This window comes from Lagenorhynchus albirostris, chromosome 13, assembly GCF_949774975.1.
Source record: "Lagenorhynchus albirostris chromosome 13, mLagAlb1.1, whole genome shotgun sequence".
Classification (NCBI taxonomy): Eukaryota; Metazoa; Chordata; class Mammalia; order Artiodactyla; family Delphinidae; genus Lagenorhynchus; species Lagenorhynchus albirostris.
Window position 1 is genome coordinate 57,851,857 of NC_083107.1, and position 14,750 is coordinate 57,866,606.

A 14,750-nucleotide genomic window follows, 5' to 3' on the forward strand; every position below is an offset into this window, starting at 1 on the left:
TGCATCTCTTTGAACTGCCTCGTGTCCAAAGAAGGGACTCTACACTTATCTGGCCTTGGACATCAGAGATCCTGCAGTCGAGGTCACTGTGCAGGATCCCTGGCTCTGGAAACAGCCTTGCTCTGAGCTGCCCAAAGCCCACAGGATAGAAGGTGGTAACTTTAGGGAGTGCCTCTTGCATTTCTCGACCATGAAACCAAATGCTCAGAATGGTGCTTCCAGCTGAAGCTGGAACCAAGTCAAGGAAGGGAATGACAAGTTGGGGTCAGATACGGAAACTAGGCAGAATCCAGATTTGCTCAAAACTAAGGTTAAGGGTGGAGCCTTGGTTCAGAAACTTAACCAAAAAAAGCATGGTGCCATGGAAAGAGCAAGTACTTTGGAAGCAAACAGACTTGCATTCAAATCCCAGTTCTACTGCAAGATCTTCAGGAATTTCTTTGTTTTATGAGCCTCCATTTTCCTCATAGGTAAAAAGAGGCTAATCGTTTTTTCTTTGAGAAATTACATGAGAATTAAATTAGATAGAATATGGCAGGGCAGGGAGCTAGGCTCAGAATGGGCATTCTATAAATATAAATTATCCTGCTCCCTACTCCTTGGCCCAGTGACTACAGATTAGAATCAACTGGAAAAATTTTAACCCATTCCTATGCCTGAGTCTCCCCTACCCCAGAGGTTCTGATGTAATTGACAAGATGCGGTCATCAAAATTTTCAAATGTTTTTAAAATCTTTCCAGGAGATTCTAATATGTTCCTAAGAGTGAGAACCACTGTCCAAGCATATCAGAATGAGTATCACCCTTGGATTTGAGATGTTCTATTATGGTTTAGGCAAATATTTTCTTCTCTGAGGCTTAATTTCTTTATTATTTTAAGAAGGGGAATAATATTCTGATTTTATAAGATTGTTTTGAATATATCATGAGAGATATTTAATAAAGCTCCTAAAAGAAGGAACTGACAATTAGTAGATGTTCAATGAATATTCATTTTTCTCTTTCTTTCTTGTTATTCGTCAGAGAACACACTTGGCCAAAATATTAATAAAATAAATAAGGACAACAGACACGAGATACTGCCAATCAGGCAGTTTTGAAGTTAAGATAATTACTGTCTACCTCAGGCAAAACTTTCTTACCTATCTTGTGGTGGAACATGAGGTTAAATCCTAGGATAGGGATGACAAATATGGTGCCCATTTACCCCAGTCCTCCCTGCCATGCTCACGGCAGACGTAACTAATCAATTACAGTACTCTTTCCTATTGAGTCCTGATGAGGCCACAAAGTCCTTTACTATACAGCTCTCTCAGGCCTACGCGAACAATTAATCAGAGCTAGTACATGTCTTGAAACAAATCTGCCATCCTTTTTTTAGGTCAGGGCTGCCTTAAGCCTACAAATGTGGCATATTTCAGAGATGATCAAGTGGGTTCCCTGATCAGAAGGAAGTGTGTGGCCAGAGATAGAAGCAGACCCTGAGAGCACCCAGCTTTATGCAATCTGATAAGCAAATTAAGCTACTCGACACGAAAGAGCCAACGCTGCTTGGTGCACTCAAGGGGTCGCTACCTCCCACAACTTCCAGAAAGAGTTATCAGATTGTTTTCCAAAAGCCAGATTATTTCTTGGACTTAGAAATGTGAAAGGAACTGTGGCAGGGTTTCTGCCCTAAGGTGATAGGCAAAGGCTCTGATGAGAAACCCCAAGGAAGCTCAAGTCAGTGGGTGAAAGCCTGACCTTGATGCCTACAGGCTTGTCACAGCTGAGACCTCGTGAATGCCAAGGCTGGAGGACTGGTGCAAATGGCTGGGACCCTCGCCTGCTGTGCCCGCCCAAGGACTTCGGCAATGGAAGCTTCTGCTAATACTCCTTATGACTGATTGACGCCTTTGAAGGCCATCAGTGTGTTCACTTGTTACAGAGCAGCGTTAGCCCGTGCTGGGCAACATCGGGAAGGCTTTGAGCTGATTCCACAGCAAGCACAGGTTATCATTCTAATAGCCTGTTAAAAGTCTTCTGCTTGGGCCTCATAGCACAGGGAGATCAGCTCTGTGCTTTGTGACCACCTAGAGGGGTGGGATAGGGAGGGTGGGAGATGCAAGAGGGAGGGGATATAGGGATATATGTATACATATAGTTGATTCACTTTGTTATACAGCGGAAACTAACACAACATTGTAAAGCAATTATACTCCAATAAAGATGTTATAATTAATTAATTAATTAAATCCTTACAAAAAAGTCTTCTGCTTGGGACTTTAAATAAAATTGTAACTTGCTCCACTCCATCGTTCCCTTTCTCTTTTTTTAAAGACTCGGTGCTTTTGTCTGTAAAAATTTAGGAACAGGACTTCCCTGGTGACGCAGTGGTGAAGAATCCACCTGCCAATGCAGGGGACACAGGTTCATTCCCTGGTCCGGGAAGATCCCACATGCCACAGAGCAACTAAGCCCGGGCGCCGCAACTACTGAAGCTCGCGCACTCCAGGGCCCACGAGCCGCAACTACTGAGCCCGCATGTTGCTACTGAAGCCCACGTTCCTAGAGCAGACTATCTGTCTGACCATTGATAGATACATGATAGAGCCTGTGCTCCACAACAAGAGAAGCCACCGCAATGAGAAGACCTCACACTGCAACAAAGAGTAGCCCCAGCTCACCACAACTAGAGAAAGCCTGTGCACAGCAACAAAGACCCAACACAGCCAAAAAAAAAAAAAAAAAAAAAAAAAATTTAGGAACAGGAATTAAGAAATAGAACTACTGCAAATGGAGTAAATGGTTTTGTTCACTTGGGTTTTATCCCTTCAAAATGTGTTGCCTGCTCCCTCTACTTCCCTTCCCAGCATGGAGAACTCAGCACAGCAACTGAGATCACAGGATGGTGAGAGGGTTGAGGAAGCCATGCAGAGGCATGGATGCAGGGCAGGAGGGGGTGAGACACAGGGTAAAGAGGCAGGATGTGGAGGTGGTGGGCGGAAGAGACAGCGGGCGTGGTTGGGAGATTGAGCCAATAAGTAAATATACTAGGATAATAGGAGCCAAAATTCTCATTGCCGGAGAAGGTATTTACAAACATTGAAACAGGAAGTCTAGAAAACCATGAGGGTTTGGATTGAAACCACAGTACCAGTATGAACTTAGCTTTTATTATTATGTGTGTTGGTGTGTGTAAATATATACATACACACAGATAAATACAGAAATAGTTACAGATGTATATGTGTGTATGTATATATACATATATTAACACACATATATATCTCATATATATGTGTGTGTGTACGTATGTGTGTGTGTGTGTGTGTGTGTGTGTGTGTGTGTATTTCCTATGTCTGTCCACGGAGTGAATGAGCCTAAAAGCAATGACACCCCAGTAGCAATTAAAACATTGAGTGCCCAAATCTTGGTCTCTGAATATACCCTTTATTAAAGGAAACCAGAGGTCCTTGGGAAAATGGCTGATTCCAGGCCTAGAACAGGGAAAGTACAAGTTGAACCTGAAACATCATCTTATGCCAGAAAATAAGGAAGTGCTTAACAAACAATGGGGACATGCAATAACATGGATGAATCGCAAAAACGCAAAAACGTTATGCTGAGTGAAAGAATTGTTACACAAAAGACATATTGTATTATTCTAACTACATGAAGTTCTAGGATGGATATCTATGATGGAAAAAAATCAGAGCAGTGATTGTCTGGTGGGGGAGTGGTGCGGAGGCAGGGAAGTACCCCAGGGCGGAGGCATGAGGGAACTCGCAGGTACGGTAAAGTTCTCTCTGGACAGAAGTTTGAGTTATGCAGATGCACACATTAGTTAAAACTCATCAAATGGTTCACCTAAGATTTGTGCATTTCCTGTGTGTAAATTTTACCTCACAGGGAAAGAAAATGAACTATAAATAAATATTAAACTATAGTTGTTGATATGTATACTGAAGCATTTAGGGAAAAATGTACTGATTGATGTCAGCAAGTTACTTTGAAATGTGTCCCCAAAAATGAAGTGGATCAATGGGTGCATAGAGAAATAAGTAGATTTGTAATAAAGCAAGTATAGTAAAATGTTAACTGTACAATCCGATGATAGATACATGTGTTCCCTGTAGATTTCTTTTATCTGTTCTGTATGTTTAAAAATTCCCATAATAAAGTGTTGGAAAATTTTTTAAACCTTGCCATGGACTAAAAGTAAGAGTGGAATGAGCTTATTAAGGTGAAACAGCATAAGGCAAAGAGCAACCAACTGAGGAGCCCAGACAAATTGCACTGGAGTGTTTCTCCCAAGAGCGTGTCCTAAAAGAAATGAGATATAGGAACATCTATGGGTCAGTTCTTCCCATCATCCCTAATGTTGAGATCATTCAGAATGACTATCCATCTGAGCATTGACAGAATACTCTAAACCAACAAATCAACCTAATCATTTTTACTTTCTCTTCTTCTGAAAGTGTTACCAGTTCATCAAATTGCATGAAAACACCGTGTTTGGATATAACTGAATGTCCTTTCATTCCTATTCTAGATCAGTAGTTATCTACTGGGACTGTGTCTCAGATTTTAATATATCATTTTTTGCTATTGTATTATAATGGTAATGCATGATATACTATATGTAATGTTCTCCTAGCTGCTTTTTGCCTGTTATACCCCTGGACAGCTTTCCATGTCAATACATATAAATTACATCATCTGTAAATGGAAACATGATAATTGTGAAGACAAATTTAGTTAATATTTATAAATAACTTAAGCAATGTCTGGCACATAGTAATTGTTTAACTAAGATTAGCTATTTTTATTTCATTGTAAAGATGTTTCATGATTTGAATAATTTATTGATGGGCAGGTTACTGTTAGTTTTCCCCAACTACAAATAATGTGGAATTAGACAATCTTAAGCATATGTCTTGATACATATAAATATTACTAGGATAAATTCCTAGAAGTGGAAGTTCTGGGTCACAGAGAATGTACCCTGTACCAATTATATATCTATTGTCTCTCAGCCAAACCCCATCCTCCCACACTTTTTTTTCCCCACCCTGGGGTAGGAATCTGTAAATTCCCTTTCCCAGACTGCCTTACAAGCTGGCTTCTTTTGGGTTTCCAGGAAGATATTGCTAAATCAACCTCCAAAATGGTTGCATCAGTTTGAATTCCCACCAACAGTGTATCAAAGGGTCTGTTTCCCTACTTAAGGAATTTTTAAACAAGAAAAAAATATAGCTAAAGGGCCCCAATCTAGACCTCCTAAGTAAGAATCTTCAAGGGTAGGGCCCAGGCATCTGTGTTTTCTAAGAGCATCACAAGTGATTCCAATGCACAGCCAGACAGGAACCATTGTTCTAGATCTTTGATTCTCAAAGTGTGTCCCTGGACCAGCAGTGTGGGCACCACCTGGGAGTTTGTTAGAAATACAGAATCTCAGAAGCTGCATCTTAACAAGATCCCCAAGGGATTCAAATGCATATTAAGGCTTGAGAAACACTGCTCTATAAAGGATGCTATCAGATGAGCAGCAATAGATCCAGTTCTTGTGGGGCCTAAAGCTTATACAATTTGGGGGCCCTTTTTACTGAAAGAAATTCAAAAATCACAGACAAGAACTGAGCACAGATTGAACATTTGTTTACAATGAAGTAAGAAATCATAATAAAATACTAATTTCTAAAACTGAAAAATTCCACAAACATCACAAAATCCAGGGGGGAAAAATGACAAAACATGTTTCCTAATGAGCTGCCTAAAATACATGTATAATATTTTTCTAAATCTGTAGTCATCTCTTTATATGATAAGCCACTTTTTTCTGCAGTCTTTCTATAAGGAGGTGAGAAAGATAATTCAGTCTAGCAGAAATTTGTTTTTTCATTATTGATAATTTAGAAAAGTTTTTTCCAACTTCCAGCTCACTACAGTGTCATGTAACATTTTTAGAGTTTTGTCAAATTTGCGCTAAGCTTATCCAGTTTCCTTCACCTATGACCTAAAAGAGTCATGGTATTTCAGGCTTCTTGAGCAGTGGCTAATTTTATTTTATTTTTTTATTTTTTGCTGTACGTGGGCCTCTCACTGTTGTGGCCTCTCCCGTTGCGGAGCACAGGCTCCGGACGTGGAGGCTCAGCGGCCATGGCTCACGGGCCCAGCCGCTCCGCGGCATGTGGGATCCTCCCGGACCGGGGCACAAACCCGTGTCCCCTGCATCGGCAGGCGGACCCCCAACCACTGCGCCACGAGGGAAGCCCATCAGTGGCTAATTTTAAATACCCTTTGACACAATGACCAACTCATTAACTTTTCTGTAGTCCATGTCCTCATGCAGACCATTACTTTCCTCCTCCTGTTCTTCCCTTCTTTGTCCTGGAATGTCCCAAATTACATAAATTTTCTCTCTCTTCTGTTATTGTTTTATCTATATTTTCCTTGCTGTTGTGATCCTGTTTCTTGTCTTTATGACTCTGGCCATAGAGTTTTTAGCTTCTGTTGTGATAAGAGAGTTTTCAACATTTTGAAGTCTCTGCTACTCTCCTTTCTTTTAGTTTAGTTCATCAGTTTCCAATAGGATACATCCTTCCTTTCCTCTTTGAGTTTTAGTGTATCAACCATTCTGAAAATAGATACAAAATTAATCTGAAATTAAGGCATGCCCAAGAGCAAGTCAAATACATTTCTAAATTGTGTCTACAATATATTAAGCTGTGTAATAGTATAATCGAACTACTCTTATTCTCCATCTATCACCTTACTGAGCAATATAGGCGTTCTGTCACTAGAACCCTTGTTTCTTGAGGACTTTTTAATGCATTGTGTCAATACTGCATGCTGTTTCATCTAAAACCAGCACAATTCATCTTGACAAGATGTGTCAGATATGCTAAGACTTATTTTGAGATGCATAAAACCTACAAAATCACAGACTTACTGCTTATAGTACTGTACTTAGCAGTACTTACTGCTTATAGTACTTAAAGGTTTTTGCTCCTACAAACACAGGCATTCTGGAAAATTCTATTTCAAGCACATATAATAAAAAAATAGAGAAAAGAGTGTGTTTATAATTGTATATGCTACATTATTAAGTATATTCCTGATGGAAGAACATTTCCATTTTGTTTAGGCATCATTGAGAACTGAAACCTCCATTTATAACTTTATGTGTCAGACAACTGGAAGAATTTTCAACAGACTAGCTTCTGGCTCTGTACATTTCACACTTGTCTCTCTCCCAATCCCCACATGCTTCCAGTGCCAAGAGTTGTAGGATAAGTTCATTCCATGGCACCATGTGTGCCTTGCACCTTCATGCCACACTGGTGAGGGAGCATGCATTGATATAACGCATTAAAAAGTCCTGAAGAAACAAGGCTTCTAGTGGCAGAACTCCTATATCCATCAGTAAGGTGACAGACGTAGTAGAAGAGTAATTTGATTATATTCTTATGTAGCTCAAAATGTTATAGACACAATTTAGAAATGTATTTGACTTGCTCTTGTGTGTGCTGGATGGCGTGAAATATTCTTGGAAGCCATACCTAGATTAGAATGACTAGTAACAAGGTAACTCTACACAAAAGTAACTCTAGACTACATAGAAATGTATCATTAATATCCTCAACACAATTTCCCTTTATCTGAATCCCAAAAATGCCCACAGCCGTTTCAAGGCCACCCCACACCTGGGGAATTATAATGAAGGGAGAGAGGGAGTAAAAAGAGACAGCTGTCGTAACCAATTTCAGTTAAAATATTTTACTTTTGGAACTTTACAAAAATATACGACCATGTGAAAGATCTTATGGGGCCCTTCCCAGGGCTTCCGAAAAGAGCTGTGCAAGCAAAGATCCCTGAAACTTAAGCTTCATTACGTTCACAATCTGTCCCTACAGAGCAGCATGTAGGATCAAAATGATAAAGCAGAGAACTATCTTCAGAGATCCCTAGGAGAACCCTCTTGATATGAAGATGGAGAAGCTGAGGCCCTCAGAGGTTGTGTGACTCCCCCAGGATCACCCACTGGGTTAGTATCAGAGCTGGGACCGGACTCTTGACTCTAAAGTCCAGTGCTTTTCTCTAGAGTGCTTCTAGCTTTGTGGGTTTTCCCATTAAGACCTTTAGGCTTTGAGAGCTAAATTTAAATGTGTACTGAAGGAAATAAAGTATTAGAAGAGGTATCCCTCCAGATTTCATTTAGGCAAAGTGCCAAAAAAATACCCTTTACTCCTGTGACAAGTTTGACAGCCTCTCACAAAGTACTTGCCAACAGAGATTTTTTGCTGATCCACTGAATCTTACACGGCAAAGAAAATAACCCTTTCTATAAGTCACAACACACGTGTTGATGAGATGTGGTTTGATACCAAAACAGGCATTCTCTACCCCAAAGAAGGAAGGATTACCTAATGCTAATACTAATGCTGATGTTATCCTGTTACAAGGGTCTCGTGCTGTGGCTCTATTCTGATTTGTGCCTTGAGATAAAGATTTAATATCCCTCATTTAAATTATAGTATCTATTGGGTCTTTATGGGCTGCCTCATGTTCCTATACTAACATTTCAATGCAGTCATTTCTACCCCAAAGATTTATTTCGTCTGACAATTCAAACACATCCCACAATTAACTCAAATATCAGCTCTCTGGGCCGTATTCTATTGTCCTCATGCATGCAACAGTCATTTATTCGATGCCCCTGCTGTGCTGGGTGCTGTAATAGGGGAAATAGGAAAGGCATGTGACATTGAAGAGGGACTACAAAGGTGAAAGACACAAGATGTTTGCCCTCGTGGAGCTCCTAGACAAGAGGGAGAAACAGATACCTGGCCCCGCTGGTTGCAATGCAATAGGATAGAATCTGAGAGCACAGAAGAAGGGAACTGTTACTGAATCGGGGAGAAGGAAATTCAAGAAGACTTTGGAGAGCTGACCTTTGAGTTAATTCTCAAAATAAAATGTTCACCAGAGAGAGAAGAGGAAGGGCATTAGAAGTGGAAGGGCCAAACTGTGCAAAGGTTTGGAGATGTGTTGGAGAATATTTAAGAGACAACTAAACCTTTATTTAAGCTACCACCTAGAAGCCTGGGGGCAGGGAGGGTGATAGCAGGAAAAAAAACTGAAATGCAAAGAGTGTCATACCTGCCTGCTAAGTCTCTGTGGACTTGCTTCTGCAGGAAAGGGTAAGCTTTTAGGCAGCGTGGTGACATAATCAGACCTGGGTTTAGGAAAGCCAAGTATAGGAGGCACGGACTTAAAATGCTGTGTGTGGCAAAGGTCCAGGCAAGAAATAAAGAACCTGTACTAGGAAATTCCCAATAACTAGGCATCCACTGGATATCAAGAGATATCTTCCGAAAATCATCTCATTGTAAAGGTCTATAACTAGAATTGTCAGGGCTGCATAACCGGACTAGAGCCCTCCCCATTGTCTTTCATATAGCAAGCAGTCATTTACAACATAAAGTTCCCAGATCATTTCTCTAAGTAAATGAGAAGTGTCCCAGGATGACCTGTGTCTGACCATTCTCACCTGTTCAAGCCTGATGACATCACATACTGTTCACTCTTTTTTCTTCTTTTTCTTTTTTTTTCATTTGGGGCTGGATCTAGATAGGCCAATAAGTCTGATACGTAGAGAAAACAAACATGTACGAGGCTTGGGACCTGAGTCTCAAAGCTCCTCCCTTCTAGGTCAGACAGGAAAACACAGAAATGCACTGGCCCGGTGGGAATGAAATGATCAGTTTATTACTAGGCCAGCAAGCACCCAATAATCCCCCAAAGGCAGAGTTCACTGGTGAAAGCTAAACTGAAGAAAAAAAGATTAAACTTTAAGATAAACGGGGCCTTTGCTCCCCTCCCAAATCTATACCTTGGAGCCAGAACACTCCGGCATATCTATGATAAATGGGCCCTCAGAACGGACTGCAAGTCCACTGAATCATTGGGATGGATGTGTTCTGTGGTGGGCAGCAGGACAAAGGGAGAGTTATCTGCCTCTTCCCCGTGAGCAGCCCTGCTCAGGGGCTCTTTCAAGAGAGAGGGAGAGGAAGAGACACCTCAGCGCTTGTGTCTAGGCAGTGTGAGCCAAAGGAAGTCAAAGGCCTTGCCTTAAACACAGTTATCCTTGTCAGTCAAATGCAGCCAAGGAATTCTGCAGATTCTGACCAATCAGAGTAATCAGAAGGTCCCAGTAAAAGGATGGAGAGAGACAGAAACACCCTCCCCACGTAGTGAGAGGGGCAGATATGTTTGGTGGAAGGCAGAAGTCGCCAAATAGGATATAGAATGCCCAGTGAATTTGGATTTCAGATAAACAGCAGATAATCTCATAGTACAGGTATGTCCCAAATATGGCATGGGACAATGCACTAAAAAAATGTATTCATTGTTTATCTGAAATCCAAATGAACTGGGCATCCCATACTTTATTTGAGAAATCTGACACTGCTAGTAGAAGAATCTTCCTCCATGGCCTAGATGTTCATATCCCCACATCTAAATTAGAATCTCAGGGTTCCAGAAATGGAGAACTTAAAAATCACCCAGTCCCTCAGCTTAAATGTATCCATGATGGGAGTAAGGAGACCCAGAAAACTGCAATAGCTTGGCCCAAAGTCACACTTCTAATTAATGGCAGACCAGGGCATAAACTACATCTGCAGATCCTACTGCAACGCTCTTTCCCCTCTGCCACCCTCAGCCCCTTTGTCCCTTGGCTCACTAGCTCCTGAATTACATGAAAATTCCCTAAGGGCAAAGAGAATTATTTTTTAATACCTTCTCCCAGTGCCTAACACAATGCTTTATGAGCCCTGGCAGCAAAATCTATATTGTGGAGTGGCATGCCATGGGGCCAAATTACCTGGATGACGGCCACCTCTCTCCACTCCACTCACACCTGTGTCCTCTGCTGCTGAACCCATTTGGGGGGCGTTGCTAGGAGGCTGACACAGCCTCCAGCCAGGTGTGAAAATTGTCTCAGCCCTCCTGAGAGGACGTGAAGTATGACTTTCTGAATAACACAGAGCCTTTGGGAGGGATCCTCTCTGCGGAGGTAATGGGTTCAAGGAAAACACAGCTGAGACCTGCGAGCTTCTGTGAAAGGCAGTCGTATTTTAATCAGAATTTTCAGCTTCCTCCACAGCAAACCTTTGACCAGAGCTGCCAGCAAACAGCCAGCTGGACTTGTGGGATTTCCTTCTCTCCTTTCCCTTGCCTCCCTCTTGTGGACAAGAAGGCGAGAAGTTAGCACAAGGAACATGAGGAGGCAGGGGCCTTTAAACACACGCTCAGACGGATAGAGCAACGGCTCTGCTAAGTAAGACGCTGGTCTGCCAGCCCTTGACAAGTGTATTAAGTGGGGTGATCTCGACTGCCCCCTGGCACTTCTCACAGCTCACACCACTGTGTCTTCTCCTTGTTCCCAGGACCCTGATCATCTTCCCTCAGCCCCAGCCTCTCCTCATCTCCCTCTCTCTGTTCCTGACCTCCTTCTTCTACAACTCATCCAAGACCTAGGCTTCTTGGCGTCCTAGTGCCCCCGGCAAGCAATTCCTTACTCCACCAGGGGACAAACCGCATCATTTCAATTAGAAGAAGCAGCACAGTCTTAAGCAGGATACTGAGATGCTTAATGACAACGATAATAACATTTATTTAGTGCTTAATAAGTGTAAGCTCCTTTTGCGAAACACATGACACACATTATCTCATTTACACTCATACTTCTCACAGCAAACCAGTGAGGCAGATACGGTGCTTATGTCCATTTTACAGAGGAGGAAATCGAGGTTTGGAAACGTTAAATAATATACTCGAACTTTTACTCTAAGTGGCAGAACTGGGATTCAGACTGAGAAAATCTGACTCTAGACTCTAGAAAGCCCTGCAGTAATGGAAATGTTCTGTGCTGTCCAATATGGTAGCCACCAGCCACAAGTAGCTACTGAGCATTTGAAATGTGACTACTGCAACTAAATTTTAAATTTTATTTCATTTTAATTTAAATAGCCACAGATGACTAGTGGTTGCTCTAATGACTAACACAGCTTGGAGTATAAGCCCTGTGTTATTCTCGTTACTTGCTTTCCCCTTCCCCACACACAGACGCACAAGCACACCCTGAGTGGGTTAGGGAGATATTTTGGTTACATCATTCCCCTGGCCCTTACTCCACATAGATTTAAAGTAGACCCTGACGAGAAAATTGATAGTTGATTTATGTCCTCTTTGATGCAATAAGGCAAGGGAAAGTGAATCTGTGACAGAAGAGATACGAGCTCTTATCCTCACTCTGCTAGTGACAAGTCATGTAATTTCTCTGGGCCTCAGTTTCTGCCTCTGGACAAGGACAGACTATACTCCCTGATCTCAAAGACCATGTCCAGCTTTAGTGTTCTGCCGTTGGAAAGCGCCTCCACAGAACCCCTCTCTGGCTCTCAAGGTGGCACATTGAAAACAAGACCCCCAGGCGAGGAGTCTGGCACCAGCAGTGATTACCTGGAGGAAGAGTCAGCAAGCACGCTTGATTGTGCACATCCAACACCCCATAATATATGGGGTTCTTTTTTTAGAATTCTAATCAGAGATGCCATTTGCATAATTAACATCTTTAGGCTTAATTGCAAATGACACATCTGTTCACCATCACCCCCTCCCTGGCAAACTATGTGTTATAAACACAGCTTCTTCAGCTCTGTAAACACTTGGTGCCTGTCCTTTGCTTGTTGCTTTAGTCACTTTCCACCTTGGGGCAGTAATAACCCCGTGTGACCTGTCCCTGTGTGGTCCCATCCCTTCTGCCTGCAGTGCTCAAACCAGATTAGGACCTGCTTGCGACAACTACCCATTTTGACTGGCTACAGTGCATGAGTTCTTAATCTTGGCTTCCTAAAGATGCTCCCTAAAGGCTTCAAAAGAGGCACAAACATTTTTGAAGTTCTGGGTGAATACACTTGTGTATGTACGTTCTGGGGAGAGGGTTCATTTCTTCCATTTGAGTTTCGATGGGTCTTCATGATCCAAAAAACTGTTCAGAACCACATGCTCCATGATTTCATTCATATGAAAGTCTAGAATAGGTAAATCTACAGAGATAGAAAGTAGATCAGTAGTTCCTTAAGGCAAGATGCAAGGGGGGTATGGATAGAAGGATGAGGGGGTAATCGCTAAAGGCTACTAAAGTTCTTCTTGAGGTGATGAAAATGTTCTAAAACTGACTGTGGTGGTTGCACATATCTGTAAATAAATACCACTGAAGTGTACACTTTAAATGGATGAATTGTATAGGTGGATTATATCTCAATAAAACTATTTTTTAAAGTGGCTAAGAACCCCTGCTTAGAGAAAAGAGCTGTAGACTGTGGGTGACCACAGACAGTGAGGCTGAGCCCTCTCTGCTCCCAGAAAGCCTTGGGTGGTACCAAGCACAGTTCTTTACTGGAAGTAAGGCCACGTTTATGTGGGTCTCCCGTGGGGTGTGAGTTAAAGGCATCAAGAAGGCTCTCTAGACCCATGCTCCTCAAACTTCAACAAGCATGTGAGGCACTTGATCTTGTTAAAATGCAGATTCTCATTCATGTTCTGGGGTGGGCCCAAGATTCTCCTGGTGGTCCAGTGAGTACACTACAAATAACAAGGCCCTAGACCAAAACTGCGATAGCACCCTTTTGCCTCCCTGGAATCTTCATGTCATCTAGCTACTTATGACGATACTTAATTTCCTGAGATATATGGCCCTGGGTACACTTCCTTCCTGACTACGGCTTTCTCCCCAACTAACTTACCTGCTCTCTTGCTCTAGTGAACTAAGCTGGACAGCTTGGAAACCTCAAGGGCCCCCTTTATCCTTCTCCCTTAAGTCTAAGCCAGATACAGACCCAATCAGCTCATTAGTTTTATTTCCCCTCAGTTCCACACTGGCCCAATTTAGCTCTTCAGAATGAGGTGGCATCCTGCAAAAGGCACACCTAGCTCAAATAGAACTTTGACAGAATAAGTTAGTCCATCTGTGTGTCCTAAATGTAAATGTTCTTTTGCTCATCTCACTAAAGATTTCCCTTCCCCAGTACTGGATAAGGAAAGATGTGACCCTAATGCTTATTTTGAACCAAGGGGATGTTCATCTAAAGGGAGAAGGCTGTGGGTGTTCTCCATGAAAAAGTTGCCTCTAGAAAGAATAAGGACCCTTTCACCAGCCTTATTCGATTAGAACAATACCACAGATGCTATAGCAGGGATTAAATTGTGTAGTAGGTTGAAAAATACGATCACAATATTTGGCAACAACTCCCATCAAAGTGTGGTGTCTGTTTCTGTGCCTTGAATCTGGGCTGGTCCCATAATTTGTTTTCACCAATCGAATACTGGCAGAAGTGCCACTGTATGAGCTCCAGAGCCCAGCCCTCAAGAGGCCTAGCAGCTTCCTCACTCTTGAAACACTGCCCTGAGAACGCCATGTAAAGAACCCAGTCTAGCCAACTAGGATGAGAGGCTGAGGGAGGAGAACGAGGCACCCCAGCCGACAGCCAGGGCCATTTGAAGGGCAGACCAGTGAATGAGGCCATCTTGGATCCCCTCCCCGACCCCCAGTTTAACAGAGACACTGAAGTGAGTCCAGGTGAAAACAACAGAGCAACTGTGAGAACTGTGAGAAATAACACACCACTGTCATTCTAAGTCACTAATTTTTGAGGTCGTTTGGCATACAAAGCAGATAAATAAAATAGATGGGATGATGAACT

At 42.2% G+C, this 14,750-nt stretch overlaps 1 protein-coding gene across 2 annotated transcripts in view; it reads right to left on the minus strand.

Annotated features, from left to right (window-relative positions):
- Positions 1–14,750, minus strand: part of TMEM178A (transmembrane protein 178A) — a 247,738-nt gene that overhangs the window by 106,050 nt on the left and 126,938 nt on the right. The window lies entirely within an intron of this gene.